The 18283-nt window shown below is 42.1% G+C and overlaps 1 protein-coding gene across 1 annotated transcript in view; it reads left to right on the forward strand.

Moving 5' to 3' along the window:
• Positions 1-13468: 13468 nt before the first annotated feature.
• Positions 13469-18283, forward strand: part of shank2b (SH3 and multiple ankyrin repeat domains 2b) — a 153528-nt gene continuing 148713 nt past the window's right edge. Inside the window, exon 1 of the mRNA XM_026377669.1 lies at positions 13469-13811. The gene's annotated coding sequence lies outside the window, so the exon portion shown is untranslated. The remainder of the gene's footprint in view (positions 13812-18283) is intronic.

The following is an 18283-nucleotide window of genomic DNA, read 5'->3' on the forward strand; positions in this document are numbered from 1 at the left end:
TACAGTACAGTACATCACAGTACAGTACATCACAGTACAGTACAGTACATCACAGTACAGTACAGTACAGTACAGTACATCACAGTACAGTACAGTACAGTACAGCACAGTACATCACAGTACAGTACAGTACATCACAGTACAGTACAGTACAGTACATCACAGTACAGTACAGTACAGTACATCACAGTACATCACAATACAGTACAGTACATCACAGTACAGTACAGTACATCACAGTACAGCACAGTACAGTACAGTACAGCACAGTACAGTACAGTACAGTACAGTACATCACAGTACAGTACAGTACAGTACATCAAAGTACAGTACAGTACAGTACATCACAGTACAGTACAGTACAGTACATCACAGTACAGTACAGTACAGTACATCACAGTACAGTACAGTACATCACAGTACAGTACAGTACAGTACATCACAGTACAGTACAGTACAGTACATCACAGTACAGTACAGTACATCACAGTACAGTACAGTACAGTACAGTACAGTACATCACAGTACAGCACAGTACAGTACAGTACAGTACAGTACATCACAGTACAGCACAGTACAGTGCAGTACATCACAGTACATCCTAGTACAGTACAGTACATCACAGTACATCACAGTACAGTACAGTACAGTACAGTACAGTACATCACAGTACAGTACAGTACAGTACATCACAGTACAGTACATCACAGTACAGTACAGTACAGCACAGTACAGTACAGCACAGTACAGTACAGTACATCACAGTACAGTACATCACAGTACAGCACAGTACAGTACAGTACAGTACAGTACAGTACATCACAGTACAGTACAGTACAGCACAGTACAGTACAGTACAGTACAGTACAGTACAGTACATCACAGTACAGTACAGTACAGTACAGTACATCACAGTACAGCACAGTACAGTACAGTACAGCACAGTACAGTACAGTACAGTAAGGTCACAGACACTAAAACACACAGAGCTGCAGATCCAGGTGATAACTCGGTCCTGGATACTCACTGTCATCACCATCAGGATCGAGTTCACTTGTGAACATGTCCTGACGTACCCCTCCCTCATCGTCCTGTGGAGAAGGACTCTGTCTTCTCCTGACTCTTCCTCTTCCTCCTCTTCCTCCTCCTCTTCCTTCTTTTCATCTTCGGTTTGGTGAATGCTGGGTCACTCACTGACAAATTGGTCAATTGACCTAGACCCTGACAGCCTGAGGGGCCCTTTGAGTTAGTGGGTTTGTGGTAATTTGATTACACATTTGTTATGGAGAGGATTAACTGAGGCCCCTGAAGTTCAGGTCCTGACCCCTTCAGGGGCTTTGTGTCAAATCTAGTTTCAGTATCTTCTTTATTCGAGTTGATTGTACTTAGACATAGTAAAATATTTCTGAATTAACTGTGTTCAACTAAATCAGCACAGAGCAGAGCAGCACTGCTGTGTACCACACACACATGGCAAGACGGGGGGGGTCGATGGGAGCCTACAAGCTCCATTTATAAACCTGTTTCTAAGATTGTGACTTTCTTCCCTTCAGTATTTCATTTACTCTACATGAAACTTCTGTTACTTCATTTCTCGTTTTATTTTCTTCATCAACTAAAACTTGGAAACTGAGAACGATGTTTTATCGTTAAAGGTGGAAATTCTAAACTTCAACAACTCCATTCGCCACTGATTTATTTTCAATATTTACATAGAATAAACTCTCCTACATGTTGTCGTCTATGTAATTCAGACTTTATTGTCCCTGAAGAGAAACTCAATTTGCAGCGTGATAATCAAAGCAATCAACCACATATCAAGTGAAAGCAGCACAGCTCTCTCTAATGAAGGTGTGAGACCTGCATATTAAATAAGAGCAAAACAACAGCGAAGAAAGAATCATTTTCTTTTCATGATACTGAATTGTTCAGAGCAAAACTTTGGGAAATGCACTTGCAGAGAGTCTAGAATGTGTTCGTGTTTCATTACAAGAGAATAAAGGAGCATTAACTCTTAAAGATGGACGGCCGGCGCCCACCTCTAAGAACTAACTGTGTTGTGTGTTGTTTGGACTCTGCAGGACTTCGCTGCACCGCTGCTCTCACTTGCCTCCTATTCTCTATTTAGCCTGACATTTTTTTACAGTGTGCCCTATATAATGTCCCACTTTACAATTAGGTCTGCTGCTGGTGTGTACGGAGCGGAGCGGCTACATGCAGATCCCTCCTGCATGTGAAGTGTGTTTGTGAGGCTTTCAGGGTCGTCTGTAATCCAGCCTTTCACTGCTTCAGCTGTAAACGTGTCCTGACAGACGCTGGTCATTTCTTCTTCTTCTGTATTAGACGCGCTGCTTCGATGTAGAAGATCCTTCACCTTGCTACTCACTTTGTTACACATGCTCAGTGAAACAGCCGACTTCAGCATTTTTCAGAGATGTAGAACTGCATGCATGACCCCCCCCCCCACACACACACACACACACACACACACACACACACACACACACTCCCTACGTGGTTCATTAGTTGCCATAGCGACAGGGTCTACCAGCTGAGGACCAACCCAACTCTTGCGACCACAGCACAGCATGTCCAGATGACTGTTTCCTCCGTCTTCTCTGTGCAGCGGCGACTTGACGACACTTAAACCCTGAGGAGCTGAAAATGTGCTGACAGCAGTGACAAGTGATTGTCAGGAAAAAAGAGGTTTGGGAAGCACAGAGCGTTTTAAATATGAGCAGTAGCTCTTTGTATCTGAACCTCAACAAGGTTCTTAAACCTGCATTAATCCACATCTAACCACCGCTCTGAGTAACGGGTCCAAAACACAACTCTGCAGCACCGAAGAAGCTTTAAACTGTCCACAGCTCGGTCGCTGTGTGTAGGCTCAAACACACCCTGAAGGTTGTTCTTCTGTTTTTCTTGGTGCTAGCAACTTCCTCATGGTACCAACTGCACCCAGCTGCTGGTCAACAAGAACTCCACCACCTACAGGACGTACCAGTGAAATCCCAGCTTGTCTTTCTTTACATTTGTGGACATGTTGAGTGATGGTGACGTTTCTCTTTATCAGTCAGAGAACCGCCCTCCCAACAGAAGCATCATCTGTTTCTCCATCTCAGGTTGTTTTAACTTGACTGTGCTGTGGACATCAGAGACTCAGGACGTGCTGATGAGCTGTCTCCACTTGCAGAGACACAGCTTCTTTTAGCGGCTGTTCAGGCAGATTCAGAGGTTGTTCTCTGTGTGTCAGCTTATTTTGATGTTTTCCTCCTATCTGCAGCCCAAACGCTGATAAAAGCAGCTTTATGCTGTGTATTCAAAGACAGATAAGAGTTTATTCACACTCGAGTAATTAAATGCATTCAGTGACTAAATCCTCCGGTTAAGTGAATGTGTCAGAGCTCAAAATCCAACCAGTGACTGGTATAAACACTACAGTGCTAATGTGGTTTTTACCATGGAGTGTTTCACTGCTAATCATAGAGCTCATTTAAAACCTTCACGTTTCAGTGGTACCTGAGAGTTACTCCAAAGGACCAGTGTTTGACCGTGTGGGAATCAGCCTGTCCATACGGACATGTCTGTCCAGTGATGAACATGAGCAAATAAAACATTATTATTATATATTATATAAGATGGAACATGCAATTATGATTTGAACCCACTAGTGTCATATACAGTGATACAGAGTGAAAGTATTTGTTGAGCTAATACTTAGATATACAGATATAGATATATATATAGATATAATAAACAGATATTACTACTTGTACTTCAGTAACGAGAACATCTTCCACCACGTCTTGGACACATTTATTACCCTCTGCTGTCGCTGCCGTCTGGCAGAATATTCAGACACAGCATGATGAGGCCTCTTTTTTCTCATATTAGCCCAACATGGTTTTCATTCTCATTTCAACCTTCACTCAGTGGACCACTAACTTCCTGTTTTACACTCCGGTTGCTCTGACATGAGGGAGCAGCAGAGCTGCTGGATTTAGCTGGAATGTCCATATGAAATGATCATGACAGTGACCGTGGCAGCCAAGACGTCTCATGAAACATCTACGTTGACTGGCCAAAAACTAGACCCCTTGAGTTGACATGCAGCACCTTGATGTGGGGCTTCCTACACTTGCAAATCATTGTCTGTGAACATCCCGGCACTGGATTAGAATTATATAATCATATCTTCTAGTAGACAGAGTCGAACATGGTTGAATTATCCTGTTCCAGCCTGGGGCGACATGAGCACGGCCCCTATTAACCCCACATTCCTGACAATCTTGACAATCTGTGTGCAGTGTGTACAGTTTCCTAGGAACAAAGGTGATCAGTTCCGTGCTTCCTGTGTGGTATCTTGATTTATTAATTATTAATCTTGATTTGTATTTTAGACATGTGCAGTAAGTTACACCAAGTTGAAGTTAATGAAGCTCTTTGGATCCACTTCAAGACAACGATGTCTCAGGATCAGGTAATAAAAACAGCCACTGTTAGGGATCCATGTTGTCAGTTGAAGCTGTACAGATGAACATTCTCACACAAATCAGCAACCAAACCACCACAAACCAATAAACACACAGTAGACGGACAGTTTCTGGGCCCCTGGAGCTTTGGGGCCCCACGACAGTTGTGGGGTTTCCTCAGTGACTCTGATCTGACAAACCTTTGAGAGTCAGGCCCACAGGAGAAGGTTTCTAGTCAGCTGCTGCAGTCCCACTTTTTCCCCCTGTACAGTGTTGTTAACATTAAACTGATGATCCACACAGACAGGCAGAGTCCTCTGCTGCAGTTTGCATGAGGACACTGCCTCAGAAACGTGGCAGTAAACGGCTTCGCTCACTGTGATAAAGACATTAAATCCACAGATGTGGAAAAGCACAAAGATGACAGCGAGGAGGAGGAAGTGGACTCGCTACAACTTGTCTCCCTCTTTGCTCTTTTTCTGCTTCTGCTGCTTTTTCTAACCCACTGATGTTTCTCTGCACACTGTACAAAAACGTCCAAATGCATTATTGGTGTGTGTAGGGGCTGTAAATTATAACACATCCAATAAGTGAGCAGCTTGACATTTTCTAATAAAATGTTTTCTCTCTGAGGGCAAGTTAAAAAAATTCAGTCCAGTACCTCAGTCTGTGCATGAAACTACTGCCGAGATATAGTTAGCTTAGCACGAAGACTGCAGATTGGAGCAGGTGGTCCGGCTCAGTCCAAAGGTAAAACTGAGCTATTATTGAGTTTCTGCTGACGACAAATAAATCCCATCAACACTTTTGTGAATAGTAGTTTTTGTACATTTTAACTTTTGGCATTTTGACACTTTTATTCAAAGCAACGTCAAGTTACACTTAAATGAACGTCTGGGGTTTTGACACATTTTAAACTAATTGTGTCTGAACACAGATCTTTGTGTTGGTAGACAGAAAAAAACTCACTGCACTGCAGTAATACTACTGTAATACTACTGTAATACTACTGTATTTCTCATGTTCACCACGTGTTCAATCCATGTAGCTGCTGTTTTACCTACATGTGAATATGCAGACTGTGGTACTGTGGTACCGTGGTACTGTTCAGTACTGTTCAATACTGTGGTACTGTGGTACTGTACAGTACTGTGGTACTGTGGTACTGTTCAATACTGTGGTACTGTTCAGTACTGTTCAATACTGTGGTACTGTGGTACTGTTCAGTGCTGTGGTACTGTTCAGTACTGTTCAATACTGTGGTACTGTGGTACTGTACAGTACTGTGGTACTGTGGTACTGTTCAGTACTGTTCAATACTGTGGTACTGTGGTACTGTTCAGTGCTGTGGTACTGTGGTACTGTTCAGTACTGTTCAATACTGTGGTACTGTGGTACTGTACATACCGTGGTACTGTTCAATACTGTTCAATACTATGGTACTGTTCAATACTGTTCAATACTGTGGTACTGTGGTACTGTTCAGTACTGTTCAATACTGTGGTACTGTGGTACTGTTCAGTACTGTTCAATACTGTGGTACTGTGGTACTGTACAGTACTGTGGTACTGTGGTACTGTTCAGTACTGTTCAATACTGTGGTACTGTGGTACTGTACAGTACCGTGGTACTGTTCAATACTGTTCAATACTATGGTACTGTTCAATACTGTTCAATACTGTGGTACTGTGGTACTGTTCAGTACTGTTCAATACTGTGGTACTGTGGTACTGTTCAGTGCTGTGGTACTGTTCAATACTGTTCAATACTGTGGTACTGTTCAGTACTGTTCAATACTGTGGTACTGTGGTACTGTTCAGTGCTGTGGTACTGTGGTACTGTTCAGTACTGTTCAATACTGTGGTACTGTTCAGTACTGTTCAATACTGTGGTACTGTTCAGTGCTGTGGTACTGTGGTACTGTTCAATACTGTGGTACTGTTCAGTACTGTTCAATACTGTGGTACTGTGGTACTGTTCAATACTGTGGTACTGTTCAGTACTGTTCAATACTGTGGTACTGTTCAGTACTGTGGTACTGTACAGTGCTGTGGTACTGTGGTACTGTTCAATACTGTGGTACTGTTCAGTGCTGTGGTACTGTTCAATACTGTGGTACTGTGGTACTGTTCAGTACTGTGGTACTGTGGTACTGTACAGTACTGTGGTACTGTGGTACTGTGGTACTGTTCAATACTGTGGTACTGTTGAATACTGTGGTACTGTGGTACTGTGGTAAATGGTAAATGTTGGTACTGTGGTACTTGCGATGGTGGTCTATCACTACCTGACTACCGGGCAACTGGGTTCAATCTGGGGACACTTGGCATGTGCGTCTGGGATATCCTGATGGTACTGTCTGTAGGTGCTGTGGTACTGTGGTACTGTGGTACTGTTCAATACTGTGGTACTGTTCAGTGCTGTGGTACTGTGGTACTGTGGTACTGTACAGTACTGTGGTACTGTGGTACTGTTCAGTGCTGTGGTACTGTGGTACTGTGGTACTGTTCAATACTGTCATTGTTGTTAATTCTTTTAACTTAAACAGACTAATTAAACACATGAACCAGTTCACACAGTTCCTGTAAACGCTGCTCGTTTTTAATGTTGACAGGCTGAACAGGAACCTGGACTCTTGTAGAATGTATTAATATTCATATTTTTCTGTGGATTTGAATTTGTGTTGTGTATTGTTTCAGCCCTTTAAGGTTTAGAAATGGTTCTTGGTCTCTCTACTGTGCTCCCCTGTTCTGAACTATCCACTGATCCGCTGAGACGTCTTGCACTTTAACTACGATGTTGAGACCATGAAAAAAAGCAAAATGATTTCTGGCAGTTCAAACAGCATAACGCTCCTTTCATAATTAGCTCATGTCACTCACTGAACCCCATCCAGAAACGGGTCTTTTAAATCCACAAACAGATGGGCGTGTATTGGAATGCACACACACAGACGTCACACATGATGCGGACAGCACCTACCGACGGGCCTGACCTATATACAGCCTGCACTGAGCCGTGTGTCGCTCTGCATATATACAATGTGTGTATGGAGTGGGAGATCAGGCCAGAGATTAAAGATGAAAGAGAAATGGATATGGAGAGAGAGAGAGAAAGAAGAGGACAAGGTTGTGATGATATGAATAACACAACAGCACAAGCAACTTTCCTCTCATCTTGCATTCCACATCTTAATTGTGTATTTACATAGCAATGAAGGCAGCCAGAAAAACTCGATTTATCAGCTGGTTCAAAGAGAGGATGCAGGGCAGAGCCTCGCTGGGTGGAGATCCTACTGTTAATTGCCACATTTCTCCCTCAGATTAAGTCAGCTCACTTATTTACCGCCCTGCAGAAACGGCTCCATAATGAAAAGATGATATAGGCACGCGGAACAACACAAAAAGAATCTTTCATTTCCACCCCTGCCTTTAAGAATAATGAGCTGAATACATTTTAAACAGCAAAGTGTCTATTGAAGCGGGAATAAAGGCCGAGCGCTCTTCACATAAAGGTGCTGCATGAGTGGGGATTTCATTTCACCGCCGCAGTTTAAGTTTCTGCTCTCTGGTTTTGACTTCTATGCATTAATAATCGTTGTTTATTCGTGTGGAGTGTTTGAGAAGAGAATCTGTGGCTGACCAAGTGCTGCTTGTCTTTGTTCTATTAACTTGTGCCTGTTTTGCTCTTTGTGTTTTTAATGTGAAGAACTTTGTCATTTCTTGTTTGAAAGGTTAGTGCTATAGAAATAAATCTTCACTTAGGGCCCAGACTTAGTTTATGTCTTTTCCTCTTCTTCAAAGGTCATGACCTTTCTGTTAAAGTACAGCTGCCTGTCTGCATTAACAGGATGTGCTGTCCTGTATCTATGTATTGTATCAGAACTCGGATGATAAGGCCACTGAATCAGAGCCCGTTTTTGAGAAAGCTTCCACAGCACAGACAGAAACTGCTTCTTTTACGATTCCAAAGTGGTGAGTAAAAAAACGGCCATATTCTGACCAGACACTCTTTTCCTTTACAGATGTGAAGGATGTTTTATTTGGCAAGTTAGCTTGCACAGCTTGTAATGGGACAGACTCATGTATGTAACCTTTCATGAAACAACATATGGTGAAAGGTTCAGACAGCCTCCAGTCTTCTGGGTTCAGTTTTTCATATGAGCACTGCTGCAGGGATTTGATCCCATTCACCCACAAGAGGTCTTAAATACATTATATGTACACTGTTCGTGTGCTCTAGGCCATTTAGTGTAAGAGTAGATCCAGATGTTAAGGCTGATAAAACATTTAAAGGTTTTACTAAAACCTGTGTACAGATTATTTTCTGTACACAGTTTTTCCTCCTGTCACCATCACATCAATCAATCAAAGGTACATAAACAGATGTGACAAACAGGAAGTCCAAATAGAGAACGCAGCGTTTGAAATTACAGTTGCTTCAAAAGTTTCAACACTTCAGCAGGACTGAAGTAAACTGCAATCAAAACCAGTCCTGCAAGCAGTTATTGTTTCTTCCTGTGAGAACAGGGAGGGGGTATGAATTATTAAATATGTGCACATATTACAATATGATCTCCCCCATGTATTCCATTTTAATTTAGATAGCTTATTTAAATTTGATGAGATGAGAATTAATCAAAGCATATTGCTTATAAACACCTGATCATTCTGGTTAAAGTATGACGATATAGGTCACTAACAGACATTATATAAGTTGTTCACTGGTAAAACTGCTTCTCAAGAGTTCTGTATTTCACACTGATGAGTTGTTGAAAGCAGTTTCCAAAGTGAACAGAGTTAATGAATAATAAACGTAAAGAACTGGAGACATTAGAAGCTGTTTGAAGAAAAGACCCAAAACCCAGATGAGCTTTATTACATGGGCAGCTCCAGAGTCTTCACTAGTGGCCAGTTCAAGCTGTCAGAAGATGTGCCACGGAGAGCTGACAGCGGGGCTTTCATTGGCGGAGCTCCATTTAGCCCTGCTGGTGTGCTGAATGCAGCATGGAGTGGAGAACGTGCTGAAATGGAGGCAGGAAGGCAGGTATGAAGCTGAACGCTAGTGTGACTGAAGATGTAGGGAATAATGCTTCTTGGTGAGAACTGGAAACCATTTATACCAAGGTATAAAAATCCAACAGAAAAGGTCTGACAGCCCTGAGGGGGAAAGATGATCACATAATTATTTTAATGATTTCAACCATCGTGGAATTCAAATGATTGTTCTAGTAAAGATAAATGAAAATATACAACACAACAAAATCACAAAACACTTAAAAAACTATCTTAAACATAAAATGGCAAAAACTCCATAATCATGTTTACTAACCATAAAGATTTTCATATTGGAATTGGAATAGGAGCAAAGACCTGTGAAACATTATAAGTTGAAAACGTGAGTAGACAGTTTTCTTATAACTTGATCTTATTTGCCTCCAAAACTAAACAAAGACAAAGATATTTCTATTCTTCTTAACATACGTTTACCATTAACTGTCACACAGAAAGGTTTTCCATACATATCACTGGCTCCACACAACCAAATCAGCTGTGCGTAATTTACGCATAGAGAGCGCGTCATGGAGCAGCGGTAGATTGGACAGTGACAGCCCTGTCAGAGACACGTCATTATCAGGTAGGAGCAGGTTCATTAATTAATTAATAAACCGATGTCTGCTGGGCTGGATGTAATCTATGCAGCTCCCGCTGTGGTTAAACATCCTTGGTTCAGATTAAAGCTTTTTTTTGTGCCGATATTGAATTGAGTGAAGCTCCGCCCAGTCGGCGCACACTGATTCAATTTTGCAGCGCTTCCACCTGAGCACACCTTCAACCCGCGCACAGGAAATGACATCAAGTGACGTGTTGATTTGAATTTAAACTTTTGCTTTTTAGTTTTCTGCCCAGACAGGTGTTTGATAAAGAAACAATTCAATCAGCTTCTGCCTGAATGTGATTTTTCTCCCACTGTTGTTGAAGGTTAAAATGTGTGGCACTTACTTATCCATGAGAAAAATAAACCAAATCAGATTTGTACATTTAGACCCGTGGGTACCAAAGACAAAGAACTGTCATTTAGGTTTTCTGAATATGAAAACTGGTGCCTGACTTCATCTGTGGCACAGGACAAGACACAAGGAAACATGGAAACATGGAAACATGAGGTACGTGCACAGTGGAAATGTTGTGGAGACGACCAGTAAAACTTCTCTAATCACTGATTCATCAGATATGTCAGAGTTTTAAAACATGTTGCACTTTTTCCACTTACATGCATTGAAACTGTTCCAGGTGGTTTAAACATATTAGACCATGATGGACAGTAACACCATGTTGGTTTTGGTTAAGACTACTGGGCACAGTTTCACAGCTCCTGGTTATAAGGATGTAAAAGTGTATTTTGCTTCACCAATGTAATAGGAGGCTGTGATCTTACAGCAAAAAGGCTTCTCTCCCAAATAAAGGTTTATTGAAAAGTGTCCACATATTGAGTTTCTGAGCTGCATATGTTTCAAAACGAGTTTAATGTTTGGTTAACACACTTTTGGCTTCTGTCAAAAGTGTATATTCCGGTCATGTTAGTTTGTCAGTCAGCAGGATATTTCCTAGACTTGTTTACAGATTTCAATATAAAATTGAATGTTAGCCTGCTGAATGAAGAACCAGTTTCCATTTCTGGTGTTGATCCAGGAATGTTTCAAAGGATTTCTTTATGAGAGGCAATTTTGAACATTTTTCAAGTGCTTCAATTAAAATATCTGGCACATGTATCCTAGGATTCACTATCCAGAGCCTGAATCACATGCAGATCAAACATTATGACAGATTTCTGTGCCTTTCCATGATGGATGTGCTCTCTGAGTGCTGTCTAGTTGTTTATTGCATTCGTACATATAAGACACAGAGAAACACTGAGATAAGACAAAATCTCCCTTTGTTTCAAGGTTGATTAAATCAAATTTGAAGCTTTAGGTTTCCGATGTTATTCACATTCTCTCTGAACGGATGGACTGGTCCTGGCCACAAATCTTTATTTCAGCTTCTCCTGGGGACCCTAACGTGTTCCCAGGTAATGAGATGACATCATCTCTCCAGTGTATTGTGTGTCTGCCTCCTACTTGTTGGACTTGCATCAAAATGGTGGCATTTGTTGATATGGAGTCGTCCATATCAAATGCCTGAACTACCTCAACTGGCTGAAGACAGATGGATGGATCAGCACTTCTGTGCAGAGTCTGACAACATGCTGAGAGGTCCCTGTTCTCAGCCTAACTCTCTGTAAAACCACATTACATCAATGGGCAATACAAAGATTAATTAATGAGCTTTAGAGGTGAAAGTAGGTTTATTTTATGTCAGACTAGATGTTTATCCCTGTTTCTAATCTTTGTGCTAAACTACATTTGCCTCCTGGGGAAGGAAAAGGAATACTAGAGTAGAATTAATGTGAATTCACATATTAGCCTTAAACTCAACCGAATAATTTGTCCCCAAACTGTCAGACGAGTTCTTTAAGTGTATGTGATCGTGTTCCTGAACCATAAATATACATTTCTCATCCCACCAAAAAAAGGGAAATGGAATAGATCACAATGTGTTCAACTGTTCTCAGTAGATTTGAACACAAATAAAAATCAGACTACATACACTGATAATAAACCCTGGTGTTCACGAACCGGCTTACCCCTGGGGTAGAGCCGGGCTGTTGACCTGGCTCCCTGCCACTGTTGCCATGATCAACATCATCTCATCCTGGTTTGTAGTGTGGTTGTCATGGTAATGACCGTTTATTTGCAGGGGGCACTCTAGTCTCCAATATTTCAGAGAGCTAGCGGAAGTGAAGGTGAGAGAGAAGAGGGGAGTTGCCAGACAGGCCATTTGCTCAAAGGGCAGGTAGATGAATCAGTCTCACATACTCCAGCTAAGGTCCAGCTCAGTAAAAACCTAATGGGACCATAAATATCCATCATCCGTTAATTGAATTTGGTTTTACATCACAATCAGTTTGTTCATAACAATCAGACATGAGTTACTCTCAATGAGAAACCTACGTTGTTGATGATGTTGTGCTTTTGCTTCGTAAAATTGTCCTTAGGGAAAGAATCCTGGAGAGATGAATGGCCTGCTGCCACCAGGACGTCCCCTACTGGAGGTAGGACACCGCCTGGATGTGAACCACATGGAGGGCGGCGATCTTACGCTATCCAGCTGGTAGACAGTCATGGTGCCCCATGATTTATCCTGTTTGGTGATTCCCTGACTTTCAAATACTGCAGAGGTCCGTGATGCTCAGGTGACGTATTCTAACAGCACTGATGTTTCCTTGTTTCCCTCTAGTGCCACCATGAGGTTCACATGTGTCTTTTTCAGTGAAACAACTCTGTTCAACTATGGGGTGGATAGTTGTTAGCAGTGCTACACATGTACCACAACAACAGGCTAGGAGATGTCTTCATTTTCCCGTCATCAGGTCAACTTGTACCTGCAGAGCAAATCAGCCCCCACTGTGCTTAGTTTAGTGCTTATTAGTAAATGTAAAGTGCACGATGGAGATTCTGTAAAGTCCTTAAACAGATTCATGTGATGATGTTTGTTCTATGTTGGATTTAATGGGAATCGACTGATTATGCTGCTGAACACTTTGAACATCACCCAGCTGATGTGGTGTTCCTATTTTAGCTCCATCACTCTTACACTTGTATTAATGGACATTATAGTTTCCAGTCTTTGCAGGCTGCAGCAGCCTCACTGTTCTTCACTATTTCTAACCTGCTCTGCTCATAATGAATGTGAGCTCTGCTCTGTGGCAGTGAGCTGGTTTTCAGATTCCATTTTAAAATGATTCACGGAGGTTTCTGCTCCGGCCTGTGACACAATGATGAAAGATATCCACAGGCACACATCCACCTGTCTTGTCGTAAGGCGCTCGCTGGGTGTCCTTATAATAAACGCCCACCTCCCCTCCACCCTCCACCACCTTGCAGCTCACTCCGTTTCCGTGTCAGCCGGGGAGATGTGCAGCTCGGAGCCGCGCTGAGCGTCTGTCGCCTCATATTGAGTTTCAGCGCGGCAGCAGTCGGGTTTCTCGGGAGATCAGGTTGATTCCTCTCCTCCTGCCCATCACTGCCCCTTTCCCTCCGTCCACAGAGCCTCACTTACACACCAAGTTTCCCCGGCAGCGCTGCTCCACCGCTCGCGGTGCGCACGGACAGTGGGAGGCATGAAGCGGCGTTAGGAGAATTAAAGGAGAAGAGAAGAGAAGAGGAAGAGGAAGAGGACAGCAAGGCGAAGGGAATAACATATTCAGACTGAACAGGATCTAGGGACGACGTCAAAGGTAAGCATGCACCTCTTGTTACTTTCTACCCCGCTCATTACGCGCACTGCTGCAGTGTAGACTCTTCTAATGCTGCGTGGAACTCTCCGTGGGACGTGAAAGTGAGTTTGTAGGAACCTTCACCCTCTGGACTTTAATGTTTAAATCTCCATCAGTTTGTTCCCTCTTATTTCTGTCTGGAGTTTTCCTCTCAGAAATATCATGTTGAGTAAAACACTGTTGAATAAGGCACATTGTGAATAAGTGGAACATTTGAGTCCATTAATAGAAAAACCATCAAATTAATGATCAGTTTTCTAAACTGATGAGTTGAAACCATCGAATGGAATAAAAGCAGCTTTTTACCAGCTTCAGAAAAATCTCTGGCTGGTCACCACCAAGTTCAATGACTCGTCAAACACAGGTGGAAGCAGTAACTGGACCTGAGCCATGTTCATTATTTATTGCACCTGAGTTTTTTCTGCTTTGACAAGTTCACTTCTCTGCTGTGAAGACGGCCTTTGACCTTTAGTCCAATTTGAACAACGTTTGGATGTGAAGTAGTCTTTGGTCATGACTGTCAGTAAAGTCATGAACCAGGCTCACGGGTTCTCACCTGTGATAATCTGACAGGTGCAGTCACCTCGTCTGCATCATCCTTAATATTCAATACACAGAAAATTAATCTGCAACAACAAACCCACTGGGTCCCGCTTCAGTCATGAAATGTGCTGAATATGTGAATGCAGTGTGATCTATGGAGTCACCTCTGGAACCCTGTAGACTGTTAGAGGACTGATGATATATCAAATATTGAATTGAATCTCTGGCAGGTGGCATTTGAAGGTTGAGGGTCGTAGTTCAATGATCTCGATAAAACAAGTAGATAAATAAATACTAGATTTCTCACAACCTGGCAACGTGAAAGTTCTAATTAGCACCTTGTAATTGATCCATAAGGTTTGTTTAAGTGGTTTATTTTAATTACATTTGTCTCCCAGAGGATTTTCTTACCTGTTCCTTCTTTTCAGTAGTGACTAAGATCACATCTTTGAACCTGCGTCTGATTGATGGGTCTTTAATTCCTCTCTACTTGACATATTATGGGTTCGAATCATTGTGTTTTTCCAACGAAGGAAGAGGTTCGAGCAGATAATGAGGTTGTAATTCAGAAATCAGATATTTTTGGATGGATGTGTGTTAATAAACCCAGTTAGAGTTTAGTCGTGGGCTAATTAGGACGTTATCCTGTAATCGTAAATGAATAAGAGGCAGAGAGTCAGATGTCCGGTGTCCGGTTGAGAATCTTGGTGATGAACATGTTGGACATCTGCAAACCTGCTGGTGTTGGACTGTAAGTTGTTGTAGCTCCTCAAGCTTGTTCTCTGTGGGTCGTTCTCCCCAAGCTTGAGTTTGTTCTCAGCATCATTCATCACGTCCTTCAGTAGAAGTTATTACAGGAGAAGAAACGGAGCGGGATCGGCTCTTTATATCGGCTCCAGCACTTCTGTTGGATTTCACTGCATTTCAATTGCCAGTTAGTAGGTTTGTTAGCTTGGAAGCTAACAGGACTTTAAATTCACTCAGAAGCTGCATCAAGCTGTTTCCATTGGAATAAGTAGATTTTAGTTTTGCTGTGTTGAGCCTGAAAACCCCCGAACATACTGTATGTGTGACATGTCCCTCCTCCCACGTCTTTCCACTCATTCATAAAAATGTCTCGTGTGAGTTGGTGTGAGGTTTTCAGTCCAATAGGCTTTTACTTTAACTGAGATCTTTATAATGATCATAATCATTCATGCAACAGTTATTAATTAAAACAATCTGTGGATTCTGTTTTTGATGAATTCTTGGTTTAGTTTAACAAAAGTAAAAAAAGAAAGAAAAAATCGGATCACAGCTTCTCAGAGCCGGAGGCCACATCTTCAGATTACTCAATGTGTTCTATCACTTTTCAGATGTCATTTAAAATGTATGCTAGTGGGGAATTCTTAGATGGTTTCTTTTTAGGAGAAGGGAATAGGTATCTGCTGGTCCTTTCTGAATTGGAACTCTTCTTTAGTGTTTTAAAGGCAGACACGTCACAATGGTCCTTTAGAAATGAGAATACATGATGCTGAGGACGAGCAGAAAAGCTCTGCAGAGCTGTTTTCAGAAGTAGAAGTTCAGTGTGGATGAGACCTGGTGACTGATGCAGTGTGATGATTTCCTGAAACCATATCATTTATCTTTTCATCAGTGACATCCAAACGAAGCAGCTGAAGAATGGCATTTACCGTCGGCTAATTTACCCAAATGTCAGGTGTAAGCACAGAGGTGGGTGGACGCTCTCATTTACCTAGAGATGTTTAATTAATACTTTACAGCCTGCACCTGCTGCCTCCTCTCAGCATTACACTGTATATGTGCCATGCAGCACCACCGTTTTTTAAGATCGTCCAGAACATTTAGATAGCCTCTCATTTCCTCCCCCAGCCTCGTTTTGTTCACTGGACTCTGCAGAAGCTGATTCATGCTCAGCTGCACTGCTCAGACCACTGGTGTGGAAATGGCCTAGTGTACTGATGGGAATCTCAATGAGGTCAGGGGTCAGGAAAGCAATTCCTGACATGTTTTCTGTTCTTCACTTCTAGTTTGTTACACTTCCAAGAGAGGATGTGTTGGGGGAGGCTATGACCTGCACACTGATGCTGTGTGAATATTGTACATATTAACCTGGCAAATTGGGTTTCACCAGTTCTCTAAGGTTTGAGGACGTCTGCCTGTGACGTCCCAGTTTGACTGTGTTGGTCTCATGAACCTGTTGATCATAAAGCATCTTTCTCATGATGTGCCACTGTGCATTTTGACGTACTGATACAACTCTTAAATATCTTAAAGGCAAAATTCTCTTTTAACAGTTTAATGGCAGCAATGCAGACCTGATAGAATTTGTCAGTTTAGATTTAAAAGTTTAAAGTTCAGCCAAATCTTTCCGTGGTCTGAGGTCTGTTGTTGGTGAGATGACAATCATCAGGGAAGATGCTGTGTTTGGATTTGGTGTGGGGTGGTCCCTGGGTAGAGTGTGCACGAGACACGACATGCAACAAAAAGTGCACAGCAAATATTAGTGTTTAGGTAACAGCTCAGCGAAGCAGCAGCAGTAGTGTTTCGAAAAAATGTGTTTTTATGTATATAACCCCAGTTTCCTATAAGTGCAGTACAACAGCAGAAAGCATGGTAAATAATTCCCATAATAACTCCCTTTCTGATGTTGTGCTCAGGGAATACCCGCTCGCTCACCTGCTGTATTTGCACGTGGACTCAGCTGGTAATGTCTGTTTTAAACATTAAATAAGAATTTAAATAGTTTGATCATGGATAAGATTTTTAAAGATACTTTACAAAAACAAGCTCTAAGATGCGCTTTCATCACCATCTTTTTTCTAACCTCATCTAGTTAAACCCTAATCACGTGGGGGATGCAGGATGAAGACCATAGACTTAGCTGCTAAGACTTATCCACCGGTGCATTATCATAAGAAGAGTAAACGTAAGCATATCAGACACAGAAAATCCGACTTGTGCTGCTGCTCCTGCTGCTGTAAATTCACCAAATCTCTGGAGAGTGTGGCCCTTTTCCTGCTCCTCATTTATCTCTGCTCTCATACAGGACCCAGGGAGGGGGCAACAGGAAATGCGTATGTGTGAGGCAGAGACGGCTTTGGATTTTGTCATCAGCAATGATCAAAGTCAAACTCAGGGACATCTGAGTCCAATCACTCTATCAGCCTTGAAGGGCTTTTTCCGAGAGACCAAATGAGGGCGGTAAATATGGCAACCTATGAAAGAGAGAGTACACAGACAAACGGAGGATGGGGGGGATGACAATCTGTTGTGCTTCCAAACTTTCTCATTTCTCCCACTCCCTTCCTTGCCCTCCTCTCTCTTCTTTTACCTCTCCTCTCTCGTCGCCCACCCTGCCTCTCTGTGGCCTTCTCCTGCTGCGACTCGCATCTGCCGGGAAAAAAGCCGACTTTAGTCTTGGCAGGAAATCCCCAGCATGCCCACTGCCTTCTCACACTGGGATCTGTGACGTAGTGCAGAGCAGCTGAGGATGGGTTCTGGCTCCTGACACTGACCTTCTTACCTGTATTCTTTATTCCAAAAAGCAGGCGGTCTTTACCCACTGTGCTTTATCTTCTTTGAAGAAAAGAAAGACGTCAGTGTTGTGTTAGTGGAAGTATCATAAGATCGGATGGATGATGTTAAAAGTCTAATAAATAAGATTTTGCAGAATTTAAGATTCAATATCCCGTCCTGGCACCAGAAGAAAGTTTCTAGCTTTCTCTTCTTATTTTTCATGGGTGGGATGTTTTCTGACTGTTTAATGAAACAAAAGAGCAGAAAGGTTTAATGTTGTTTGGGATCAAGATATGTGAAAAAATTTTATTTACAAATGAACAATATGTTTGACTTTATAAACTGACCTGATCGTTCTAACAGATCCTCAG

This window comes from Anabas testudineus, chromosome 3 (assembly GCF_900324465.2).
Source record: "Anabas testudineus chromosome 3, fAnaTes1.2, whole genome shotgun sequence".
Classification (NCBI taxonomy): Eukaryota; Metazoa; Chordata; class Actinopteri; order Anabantiformes; family Anabantidae; genus Anabas; species Anabas testudineus.